Source organism: Coffea eugenioides, chromosome 8 (genome assembly GCF_003713205.1).
Source record: "Coffea eugenioides isolate CCC68of chromosome 8, Ceug_1.0, whole genome shotgun sequence".
Taxonomy (NCBI): Eukaryota; Viridiplantae; Streptophyta; class Magnoliopsida; order Gentianales; family Rubiaceae; genus Coffea; species Coffea eugenioides.
This window is the reverse complement of record NC_040042.1, coordinates 32,828,658-32,842,083: the sequence shown is the minus strand read 5'-3', so window position 1 is coordinate 32,842,083 and position 13,426 is coordinate 32,828,658. Positions and strand designations below refer to the sequence as shown.

The 13,426-nt window shown below is 33.3% G+C and overlaps 1 long non-coding RNA gene across 1 annotated transcript; it reads right to left on the bottom strand.

The window, feature by feature from the left end:
* Positions 1 to 6,643: 6,643 nt before the first annotated feature.
* LOC113781658 lies at positions 6,644 to 9,535 on the bottom strand. The gene is made up of 4 exons (XR_003469652.1): positions 9,399 to 9,535; positions 9,036 to 9,136; positions 8,865 to 8,936; positions 6,644 to 6,938 (listed from the first exon to the last, which is right to left on the bottom strand). It is a non-coding gene; the product is annotated as an uncharacterized LOC113781658 (long non-coding RNA).
* Positions 9,536 to 13,426: the final 3,891 nt, after the last annotated feature.

Here is a 13,426-nt window from a genome sequence, read left to right as displayed (position 1 = left end):
ATCAAAAGCAAATTCTAAACATATCCAGTAAAGGAATAACTTACCCTATTCCATAATGCATAATGCATAATTTAAACTGAAAAGACATTTATTTAACTATGGCTGGCAAGCAACACCAATAACTGAAAGTACAAGGACTATGTTTCAATATATATCCAGCTACCAGTCCTAAGATTCAAAGTTTTGGTCGCACACAAAATTACTGGTTTCCTCTGCAAAAACAAGATGGTGATATGGGAAGAAATACCGATACAAATCTGCAAGTATCCCAGCTCTCAGCCTCCAATTCAAGCATGTTAGATACAGTAGAATAAAAAATTTTCATTTTCATAATTGACGCATGCACATACATATACGAATACTTGGTTGCAAATTAGATTAGTATCAATCAAACCATACACACACACACACATCAATGACTGGATGTGAGACCTTGAAATGTTACTTGTTTTTATAACTCTTATTTGAACTTACTTGCCTTAGATTCTTGGTTGTTTTAATGGTTAAATTTGAATTTTGTTAAGAAAAGTTTTATAATCTCAAGTTGTTAGAAAATCTAGAAATTTTCGCAGGAGACTCTGTGCAGTTTTGGGAAATTGGCTATAACTTCGTATAAGAAAGTTGGAATTCAGTTCCGTTTGTTGCATTTGAAACAAGACTCATAGGGCTTCCTAAGGTGTAAAATTCAAAGTTTGATTCAATCTCTATAAATTCCAGAAAATTGGCAAATTTCACTGAAAATTCTGCCCTGCACAAGTAAACATAGGAATGTTGTAGTAGCTTATGGCTCAATTTGGACCAACTTATGAGCTAAATTTTTTTGAGGTGTTTTCTAAAGATTATTAGTGTTTTAAGTCTAGTTTTTAATAGGCCAAGTTGTATGAATTTTTGACATTTATAACTCAAGTTATGATTTTTCTAAAGGAATGGTGTAAGTTAGGCTTTTTTGTGCATTTTGGTAGTGTGATCACTTGGTGAGGTGTGTGTACTAAATTTGGTGGATAAGAGTGAGTATTAGGTAAAAGGAAGTGTGTGATTAGAAGTGCTAATAATAAGTTAGTGAATCATAAGTTGAAACACAAGTACGAGAAAGTTAAGGAAAATAGGCTTGAACCGACGTGCACCGCTTGTTACCGGTTGAGTACTCCACTTGACCAATACTTTCTTACCCTAATCTCCTTGTTTTTATTTCATTTAATTTCCCATAATTTAACCCTTAATTCAGCCACCATTATTGACTAAGGAAAAGCTGAGAAAAGAAAAAAAATAAGAAGGAATCTTGAGTTGCCAAGCATTGGCAATCAAGAAGATGTTTGACCAAGCTAAGTCTTTTCTTCTTATCTTTCATTTTGGCTCATTTTCTCTCATATTTCTTCATGTTAGCCGAAATTTTGGGAGAGGAAAACAAAAGAGAAGAAACCTCCAACTACAACTTTGATTTAGCCTTGTTTGAGTTGAATCACAAAAACTAAACCGATTAAACTTGCATCAAGGGTGTTAGGAAGTTTGGTGTGGTGAAAGTTTTGGAAGAAATAGTTTGGTTCCTCACTTTCAAGAAGGTTTTGAAAGATATAAGTTCATCCACTTCTTGTCTCTACCTTAATCTTGCTACATATGCTATAGAAGGTTTGAATCTTGGAATATATTGAATGATACTCTAGTTTTGGTGTTGATTATGAAATTTCAGCTAGGGTTTGGTAATTTTTAGCCTTGATTATGTTGTTTAGCTATCAAATGTTGGTATTAAGTTTGGATATGAAATTTGTGAGATTATTAGTGGTTTCATTGTGATTTTTAGCCTTAGAAGATGAATTTTCAGCTTTGTCAAGAACTTTCCAGCTTTGATATTGGATGGTTACTTGTTGGAAATGAGTTATCATTTGATGGTTTTAAGCCTAGATTAAGAACTATCTTTATATGTTTACTTGTGGTGATTGAATTGGGTTCATTTGAGAAAACAATGTAGCCTTAAATGGCTGGAAAAATGGGTAAACACAAAGGTAATGCTGCCCAATTTTTCTTTCGTGGGTTAAGCGAGCGAAATTGGAACTTGAGCGGTGATTCTTGGTTGAATTGAACTTAAGTTGTAAAGGGTATCCATTAGTAGAGGTATATAAGCTGAATTTTTTGCCAAAACTCGTACCCTTTAAAAGGCGAAAGTAGCGACCGCTATAAATACGTTTTTTCTCGTCTTTTAAACCAAGTTGCGAATTTAAAAGTTTAATCGTTTCTTTATCGAAACCAAACGAGAGAGCATGAATTTTTTAGAGTTTGATAAGTGAAATGAATATTACTTCAACGAGTTTCAATTATTCTTTTTCATTAAGCGAAACTCTTATATTTTGAATTCTAATTGCTTTCAAATTGTTCAATGATATTTTATCGCAGATTTGGACTCCAACCATGGAGTTGACCTTGGACATGGTTTTGAAAAGAAATAAATTGTTGGTGAGTGTTTCCATGTGCATGATTGAACTTGATACTTGAAAGAAATACTTGACTTGTTGGACGGGTAAGGGTGTACTTTATCGCACTTGCCCTAATGTGATTTCTTACTGTTTATTGTTTACTAGTTTGTACTTGTGCTTGACTTGTAAGTGCTGAGCAGTAGCATGTACCACACTCAATCCGAGTGGGAGGTGCCTCTCATCCCGTCTCACTACTTTTATCCTCACCCTATTGGCTAGTCAGTCGAATCGAGCTAGTAAGAGCTTGGTCGAGGAGACTGGCAAACCACAGGTACTGTTTATTGTTTATTGTTTATTTATAAATCCTTTGGATATGCTCCACTATTCGTATACGTATACTACTCTTATTTTTTTCACTTGATGGATGAAAATTAGTGTAAAGTTGAGATCTATGGTCATGGTTTTGCTTCTTCAAACGTTGACGGAGTGTCAACAGGTTCAGATCAAGTAATGCAAAGGGAATTTGGCTCTTGAGAGCCATCTGTATCCTTATACTTTGAAATGATTATTACTTGTAGTGTTATTGTTTCTTTTTATGAACTTTACACTCGCTCATTTTGAAATTTCAAATTTTACATAATGACCAACTTGCTACTTGAGTTTGCATGAAGTTTTTGAACCTCACTGAACTTTGGCTCACTCTATTAGTTTTTGTTTTCTTTACAGAGGGTACGAGCATAGGCGTGAAGTTGGAAAGGTTAGTTTTGTCTAGACTTTTAACTTTTGTAATTCTACTAGCGCTAGTGCTCGATTAGGGTTAGAAGTGCAACTAGAAGTTGAATCTCTTGTTATATTCGGAAATGTATGAATGTTTGAGATAGAATTGGGTATAAATGTACATCGAACTACTGTTTTATTTACTTTTGAAGTTGTAACCCGTTTTATTGAAATGAGTGAGCGAGTTCTGGCAAGAGTTGGGTAGGCGGTCCGCTAAACCCTGGGGTACGCTCTATGGGGAAGTGGGGTCGTCTCACTGGAGCGTCCTTCGATTTTCACAACAGATCGATTGAATATAGTTTAATGTTAATGCAATGGCCCAATGGGTTTAAGGACCTTTAAATTTTGTTTATAATTCTGGATATCCATTCTTACTGTTATAAAGCACTGAAAGGGTCAAGACGTTCAATAAGTTTCAACCTTAACTATGGGTGAGGAACAAACATCCCATCAACTCATAAAAACAAAGTTTCTCATAAAAGCACCACGCACAATCTTTTAGGCACAAGATCACCTCTCACATAAAATATCAGTAGATCACCAAAATAAAACATGCTCAAATTGAATTCTTATACTAAAATTATTTTTGAAAAATTTCAGCAAACAAAACCGTTGATGAAATAGTGAGGCGAGCGATAATTACTGAACTCTTAAGGAATTCAAAATATTCTAATTTAAACAATTTCAATACTAATGAGTATTCGCCTTTTTTTTTTAATAAACCACAGGTATCACATCCATTTTAAGTTTTGTGAGTAATCATGTTTGAGTCTAGTTAGGCCCCTTGTGGAGGAAAATCTTCCAATGTTATTTTTTCCATTCTCATAGGTTTCGAATTCGAGATCCCATGATTAAGAGATGCGAATCCCTTACACTTGCACCAACATCCATTGGTTAGTATTGGCCTATAAAGCAATCGAAGCAGTTCAATTTTTATCTCTAGCACATATGGAATCTTATAATAGTCATGGAATCAATGCGAAAATTTTGAACTTGGAGTAGCCAAAATCATGAAATGACCACCCGTAGGTTACCCAAATAAGAATTATACAATTCATGGAAACTAATTGCATACAATTAGGCGAACCCCACTAGTTAGTTTCTTTAGTTTAACTTTCAGGTTCCTTGTTCTCATGATATCCATTGAAGCATAGTGACGAGTCCCTATTCGTTGCTTCTCAAATTTATTTCCTTGCGGTTTTTTTCTTCTAATTTTTTTTATTTGTTCCCTTCCTGTTTCAGTGCAGAAATCATGCATGGTGTATCTTGGCTTCACTCCGCATAACAAACTCCTGTGTGTCGCGTACATAATAACCCAAAAGATTAAGCTATTCGATCTATGTCACCTCTATATCCTTTTCATTTCAATATCTCTGCTATCCTAGATTAATTGTAAAATATCCTTTACATGGTTTTGACAAATTTTTAACAATTGGGTTATCCTTAATTTTTCTTGTAAACAAAATTCCTATGATCTTTTGAGCGAAAGTTCAACAAAATCGGTGTTAAGATTGCCTCCCCCCCCCCCCTCCCCTCTTCTTCGTCTATTCCAGACGTGAGGGTCTCTCACGACTTTCTCTTCATCAGCTAAAGAATACGATGACTTAGAAGGGTTTTTGATCCTATTTATGTAATCTTTAAATCCGTCTCTCAAGTTTTCTTAATTCTATTTTATGCTCTTACCTTTAATTATATACACAATAACCCATTCTAATAGGTCAAGGACTAAATTATAATTAAATTTTTGGCTCTGCATATTTCAACATGTCAATTAAATGATTTTAATGTGTTAATTCCTAAACTAAATTCTTGAAGAATTGGCATCTTTGAAACTTGCTATGATCACCATTTTGGTTATTCTATGCATTTTCTTTCTTTATTCCTTTTTATTTGTGTAAAAAATTTATTTACTAACTTGGTATGTGTCTATGTTTTATTATAATGATATATTATTTCTCTTTTTCTTTATCAAAAGCAAATTTTATTAATAGATTGCTAGAATTTGTTCAACACAATTTGATTTATATCATTACCTTAATGACATGTTAAACATGCACTAAAAATATCATATCTACAATTTAACAAATACGCTAGAACTGAAAAATTATGAATAGATCCAAAAAATACAAGAAATTTTAAAATTATTTTCTAATAAAATAAATGGCTCCAATTTCTTTCTATGCATGTTGCAATTGCTGGATTTACTAATTAACAATTTTAAACTCCACTAATGATGATGAGATCTATTAAAATAGATCCAATATTCAAAAAATTCCAAATCTGACAACCAAATTTAAAATCAAGTAACTTATAACAACAAAATAAGGAAAAAAAAACCCAAAAATCTCACTAGGAACTCTAAGGAGAACCGAGAATTCTCACTAAGAACTCCTAGAAGAAGTAGAGAACTCTCCCTTATAAGAAAACTCAGAAGAAACTTTAATTATATCACCTAATTATACCCTACCCAAACCCGCATATGATCAACCATTTTGACAATTCTTGGGGCTATGTGCCTGATCTTTTCTCTCGATAGGAGTTATATGTAGAATTTGAGAAGCACCTTATCAAATTGAGAAATTTGCCAAATTAGTCCCTAACATTTACAAAAAAACTAACATATTTTTAGTCCATAACATTTAAAATCAGCCACAATAATCCCTAAAATATAAATTATGAGCGATTTTGGTCTTAATGCTCGTATTTGCTCATTTTTCCCCGAAAATGAAGTTTTTTTGAAAATGTTAGGGATCAATTTGATAAATTTTCCTATCAAATTTAAGGCAAAATGGACTGTGATACATGTATATCACAATAACAAGTCAAAGTCTGTGTCAAGCCAAAGTAATGTGACAAATGAAAGATTACTGTCAAAATGCCTTCGACACTACAACGACTAAGGCAAATGCATACTAAAATGTCGACGGTCCGGAAAACTGAGTGACAAATGATACTGCCGTGGACTTTTCATTTAAAACGTCTCTTTGTATTGAATAATAGGGTCTGCTTCCCACGCAAGGCGTGGGAGCTTTAGACCTGTTAGTAAGGTTCCCTGCCATGCAAAAACAATATATATTAGTTGATAGGAGGAGCTAAGTATTGATAGAAAAGATGCTTGGTTTTTTTATTCCTAAACTGGATGATGTTTTTGATGATTATAGTTTTTAGAGTTGGTTTTTCTCCATCTTTATTATCAGATTTAGCCTCCCCATAAGTTTGATATGGAGATACTAATTGTGCTCTGTCTCTTTCCGTGCTTTTTGCTTTGGTAAGTGTGGATAAAAATGGCTGTAGGAATTACTCATAGTATCAAGAAGATTGGTTGTAATAAGTAAGATCAGGTGCAATTACTCATAGTGTGTTGTTCATTAGCAAGTACCAGAATACATTAAAAGTAATTTGTATTAACTTGGTTGCTCAATAAAGTAAATTTTACAAAAAAATTCCTTATAAAGAAGCAAAAGAAAGAAGGGGAAGAAATAAAAGTTGAAGTTAGGAGGGAGTTGAAACTGCAACAAACCACAGCAAATTGGAATCTGCAAGATTTGGAGGCTATGAATCATATCAAAAGCAACTGTATGATTACATGCGACAGCATGGTTCCAAAATATTTATAGTTAATTAATAAGGAGCTTCAAGGTAGATTTACATGTATTGTGTCAGAAACATCAGTATCATTTAAGCGAGTTTGAATATTATACTCTTCAAATAATTGTGCGGCACCTCTGTGAGAAGCAAATATGACAGTTGTGCCTGCATAGCATGTAAAGATACATTAGAAGAGCTAATTAGAAGTGCAAATGTATAAGACATTTGCTGCAGAATTTTACTTAGAAAGATAGAAATAAGCATTTTGAGTTAGACATTATTAAGCACGCATAGGTCATGGCTATAAGCTACTTCTGAATTATGACATTGATGAATTTATTCCTGTTAAGCTATGAGACTGAATAAAAGTAAACTGCCTCTTTACATGAATCAAAGAATTGTACACTTAGTAAGTTTTAGAAACAGGACAGAGATGAATTGCAGAATGTGAATTGATAGGAATATCTGAGTAACCTTTCTTTGAGACAAAACATAGAACTTTGGATTATACTAAAGAGAAATGATAACGTAATTTTAATACTTATTTGTAGACAGTTATTTTAACACTCATTATGTTCTAAACAGAAGAACAGATTAATGGTGGTAGAATGTGCTACAATATGTGAATGATGGCAAAGCTGAAGGCTATCTATTGATATATGCATTAATCAAATTGAGAGAGAGAAAGATGCAGAGGTTATTAGTAAAAAAAAAAGCTTAGCAGTATTAGTTTGAACCTTCAGCAGCATACCAAACAAACATGTGGATTGTATGATTTAGAGATAACCAACCGCAAGAGCTACACCATAACGAACATGTGGATTGTATGATTGAGAGATAAAAGAGATGATTTGAAGAGTCTGCATTTTAAGGTTAGCAACTCAATCAAATAGATTGTTCAATATTTGGATTTTTGTTGATTTTGATAGGTGAAAACATAAAGCATAAGCATCATAACAATAAGAAGAGAAGGGTGTGCTGATTTAAAAGGATAAAGTTATTGGAGTATTGAACAGAGATTGTTTGGTAATGATTCAAAAGGAAGAGCAAAGCAGACAATACAGAAATAGAGGGGTCACAAAGCTGGTGCTGGAGAGGCTAAATTTAGCAGTTTTGATAATTGCTAAATTTAGTTTTGTTTGATAAAAAGAAGTGGAGGATACTTGGCTGATATCCTTTCCAAGTCAGAAATGTATATTGTATAAATATGCTTCTCCCTTCCCAAGTGATGTTTGAAAGTGTAAATGGATAATACAAGATTGATATCAGTGTTTATTAGTTCACTGATTCAAAACTTAAAACAGGATAAAAAGTTTAAGCTGTTGCTTTAGTAATAAACACTGAATTTGTAAAAATGTGGCTCAAAAAGAAGATACAAAGGAACAAATATTGGAAGCAGCATGCACGTGAAAGACAATATACGAATCATGCAAGTAAAATTTATCATAATCAGATTTTGGTCAAGAAACTGGTTGGAAGTTTTCAATTCTCCAAATGTTTGTCTCCGTATAGTGAAAGTTAAGTTCAACGAAAAAATGGTATGGGCAACATAAAAGATATTTATTAAAAAAGGAATCAACAAATAGAAACATGGAAAATTGAAGAACCTGTCTGGGTTGAAGATTATTTGGAAAGGTTTTTCATGTGAGTATAGTGGCAATTTTCACAATGTGATGGAACATGTAAGTCATTCCATATTTCATGAAATAAATGGAATAACAGATATTGAAAGATCAGTATAATTATCCGCTGCAGTCTTTCAATGAGGATACATTTTCTGACCAACTTGCTGAAATGCAGGTTCTAAAGTTTTCACAGAGCTAGATACCTTATCAAATGCTTTTTGCAACTAACTCTTTGAAGAAAATAGCGAACAAGACTTTTAAAGCTTAAAGGTCTGGTAGTCTTCAAATTCTGAACGGTGCTTACACAAAAGAAAGAGCAGCAGACAGGCTTAGCAAGAATAGAAAACAATTTCAAGTCAAAAGTCAAGTTCTATGTCACCAGTATTTGCTACAAAGTAAATTGCAAAGTAAATGCACATATATTGTTAACGAAGAAAACTTTGGTAGTGCAAAAGCTTAGTAATACCTGTTGGCTGATGATTCACATGACCTAAAGAGTGTTTCGCAACATGATTGTCACAAAACAAAGTAGGCAGTCCTGATAAAAAGCAAATGCTTGGTTACATTTGAATATCTGCATCAGCATACGATAAAATGGAAACATCACTGAAGGCATTATAAAGCATGACAAAATTACCTGATGCATGCTGTGAAGATTCATAAAGATACTTATAACACTCGCTACAGATTGGAAGCTCACTTGTTTATCTACTCTTCCATATCCTATTTCTCTGCTTCCTGCACATCCAACATACCAATAAGGAAAAATTTAAACCTTTTTTTTTCAAAATCAAGAACATGATCACAAAATCAAGCCCTTTTTGCAAGAAAGAAAAACAAAAAAAATTAAATTCCTTTTTCTGCAAGAGGAGAACCCATTGAAAAAATGGAGCATTTTTGTCCAAAAAAGAAACGAATAACAAAATCAAAATTTTTTAAAAAATAGAGACCCAATACATTACGCATCAGAATTCACAAAGAAATAAGGAACAAAAATTACACGTTGCAATTAGAGGGGTAGACAAAATTTGCAAGCCCAAAAATAACGGAGAAAAATGGAGTTCTATAAGGCAACAAGGAAACCAGTAGGATAAAGTAGCAGCTTGTAAATGCAGAAAACTAAAAGTGAAAAACAAGAGTAGCCGCATGGTGGAGCAAAGATCATAGCATAAGTCTAAGGCTTATGCCGAAATGACCCTCTTGCACAAGAATTCAAAACATTTAGTCCATTCAATAAGCATTTCCAGGAGAAAAATGTAATTAAACCTTGCAAAACACTATTCTCTGATTGGACCCGAGCCTCAAATCTCATTAGTGGTCCAAACCAGTACAATAACGCTGCCCTTTCCAAATGGTGTGGTTGTTGTTTATGGATGGGTTTCAAATGGTGGACCGCTTCTTTCCAAAGGAAAAAGATAAATGGGAGGGAAAGGGAAAGAATTGGGGATAGATCATTAGAGTGGTGCAAGGGTAAAAGCATATGACATGTTGCACAAACAATCACTTAAATGCCTACAGATTAAACATTCGTCAAACGAAAAATTAGGCTGTCATCATCCCCAATACATCGTAATAATGTCTGTCTACCATTAGCACATAATTTTCATTTAATAGCATAGGCAAAAAAAGCAGGCAAACAATCAAGGGTTACGAAAACTTTTGTACAATGTACAACACATATATGCAGCCAACAATAAGTACTAATGAAAAACCCAACGTAATCCACTCAATTCACAGGAAAACACAAACCAACCATAAAGGATAGCCTCAGTCTTTCAAAAATAACATATCACAATCTTAGTGCAGAGAACACACCATCAATCGACACAATGTTTGTAAAAAACCCAAATAACCAAGGGCTATCGACAAAATTACCATTGAAACTGGGGTCATGATTTCATAATTGACTCGAGAACACAATATACAAACCTATAACGTTCACCGTAAAAAATAATAGTGATCTAAGGTCATGGAACATTTGCCTTGCTCAACCTCCAAAAGCTCAGACTTTTCATCTAACCACCTAGGCCCATAAGACAGTCAATTTTTGGAAACATGTTAAAAAAAGCCATCACAAGTAACTTATTCATTAAGAGTAGGTGTGTCAGGAATAGAAGAGTTGGGGAAAATCAAAACATGAAAAACACGAAAATGTAGATAATTAAACAATGGAGACGGATCAAAAAAAGGTTACCTCAAAAATTGATCACTCTATATGAACCCTATGCAATCTTTCATCATTGAATAACCAGTTGGTCCTGAAAAGCAAAATCAAAGAGTAAGTTCAATGCAAAGGCAACTTAGTGGTACAAGAGAACCTAATTCCATAATATTTTTTCTAAAACATTCCATACATGGGAAAGATTAAAACAAATAAGCAAACATAGGCCACCTGGCACTAAATTAGAAAGCTATCTGCCAAAAGACGGCAAAGGCAAGAGCTTTAATGCAAGGCAATGTAAATGAAATACATGCAAATCATCCACCAAACTATTTAAACCTAAAATATGAACAATATGTTATAGAATCTATGACCTGTAAAACATAGAAACGAAAAAAAAATCAGGAGCAAGACCAAATACAGTAAAACTGATGCTGAAGTGGAAGAGAACTGCAGAGAAGACAAAATACACGAAAACAGAGAAAAAGCATCACCATACCATAATCCTGAATAGGAAATCGATGGTCTGTCAAAACAAAGAATTTTGAAATTAAAGCCAAAACCAAGAATTGAGAAAAAATTAAGAGGCTTATGCAAGTAAATCAATGGTCTGTCACTTCCCAGATCGAAATCTGGAAATGATTCGAAAAATTACTGCAAGGCAATAGAGCTTCCAACAGCTGCTTCAATGGCAACTTATCGTGCTCTTTGGACCACGAACTGGAATCTTGAACTTGAATCATATGCCATTCACCTATTTTTCCCCCCAAAGATAGCTTTGAAAAATTAATTTGCAAATCTTGATGAATTCCTAAGATTATCAAAAAAACATTTGCAAATTTCAATAATAGGAAGCCTACAAGTGAAAATAAATACTAAAGTCACAACCTATTACCCTGAATCTTAGTAAGCATGGAACTCCTAAATTGTTACATCCCTAAAAGATAATGAGCAAAAAAATACAATTTATTGTTTCATGAAATTCAATCGAGTAAAATAATAAGAGTTCAAAGAGGAAATTTTATACAAATAACTATACAACGAAATTACTAATTTGTAAGGTGGTTTAAAAAACGTAGGGAAAGAAAAGAAGGCCTACCTCTTCGTCGAGAACATAGATCTCATGAAACTTGTCATGCCCAGACGAAACCTGAAACAGGAGTAAACTATAATCTACATAGAAATACTAACGATAAAAAAGAAAACAAAAGAAAATCATGTACAAAAAAAATTTCCAAGATTGCGCTTGAAGGGAATCTAAATTTCAACTACACATCTAAAAATAAATCCAGAGAGCTAATATATACAGAAAGACATTTATTTTTAAAAAAAAAAGATGGCAAGGAAAGAATTCAAGGAAAAATTTAGGAACTGATTATCAAAGGAAAAAAACTTTGATGGTCGAAAACTCAACAACATAGATTGAAAGCAAACAACATAGATTGATACTTCTAGTGGGAAAAACGGAAAAAATATGGAGGCGAAAGCTAAGAAACAGAAAATCTAGCTCCAACCTTAAGGATTTTGAGGCCGGAGGAGACTCTTGCCACTCTGATTTCTTCTGCACCACTGATGCTATGAATTATAATGGTCTCACACTTTCAAAGTGAAATCATAGCCTCACACCCTCTCTCTTTAAAAAAAAAAAAAAAAAATCTTTTCTGCTTGGACCACTGGCTTTCTGTTCTCCTGCTTTTGTTTGCCATTTTCTATATCGAGTTGGTTGGATGTATTATTACGATAAAGAAGATGAAAGGAACAATATAAGAGCCACAAACATGGCGAAAAAGACAGGAAAGAAAAAAAATAAATATATAGAAGAAAGTCGAGAGAGAAAAAATGCAAGTCTAACCTTAACCCTCTTGAGGCGGGAGGAGACCCGTAATACTGTAATTTCTTCTACACTGGGAAAAAATTTACATCACAAATATATACATATTATATGATAAAATTCGACTGGTAAACCCTCCAAAAAATCCAAAAGGCTAAAGAAGTCTTGATGATGAGAAAGAAAAAGAGTCTTACAAGTAAAAAAATCCAAACCATTGTTGTTCTTGTTGTTGCACTCGATCAGAATCAAAAAAGAAAAAACAAAGAAAAGAAAAGAGGAAGAAGATAAGAGAAATAAGAGGATGATTGAAGGGAAGATAAGGTGAAGAGTGAAACAACGATGAAGAAAGGAGAGGAAAAATGCGCAACGAATCTTCTGTCTCAATTGCTGTGCCACTCTCTGTTCCATTTTTTATTATATTGTTATTTCTCCTACATAAATATCATGTTTTAGTTTTTTTTTGTTACCTAAAAATCAATAACTATTAATTAAGTAAAAAATAAATACAACACCTTCAAAAAAGTAATATATAATAGAAAATTTAAAAATATAGTAGAAAATTCATAAAAAATCTCATTTTTTATGCATTTTGATATTTTGAGTTTGTTAAATTTTGTGTATTATTCAATTAATAGTTATTGGATCTTTAGGAAACAAAAAAGAACTAAAACATGATATTTATGTAGGAGAAATAGCAATATAATAAAAAATGGGACAGAAAGTGACAGAAGATCTATTGCGGGAAAAATGGGCATTTTTGACTCCTCCGTCTCCACCCCATCAGGTAATAACGATATAGTTAAGGAAAAGAACAATAAAAGGGCACAAACATGGTCAAAATTACAAGAAAGCCCAACCAAACATTAATAAACGAACACAGCACAAAAGCAGCAGCCAGTTGTACCAGCTGTAACAAAAAGAACAAGCGGCGGAATAAAATGACAAAAATGCCCCTGGGAAGAGCAGATGAAAACTAATGAATAGTAACCACAAAACAGTAATCGAAATCCTTGTGCAAAGCACAATCTAAGGTGGA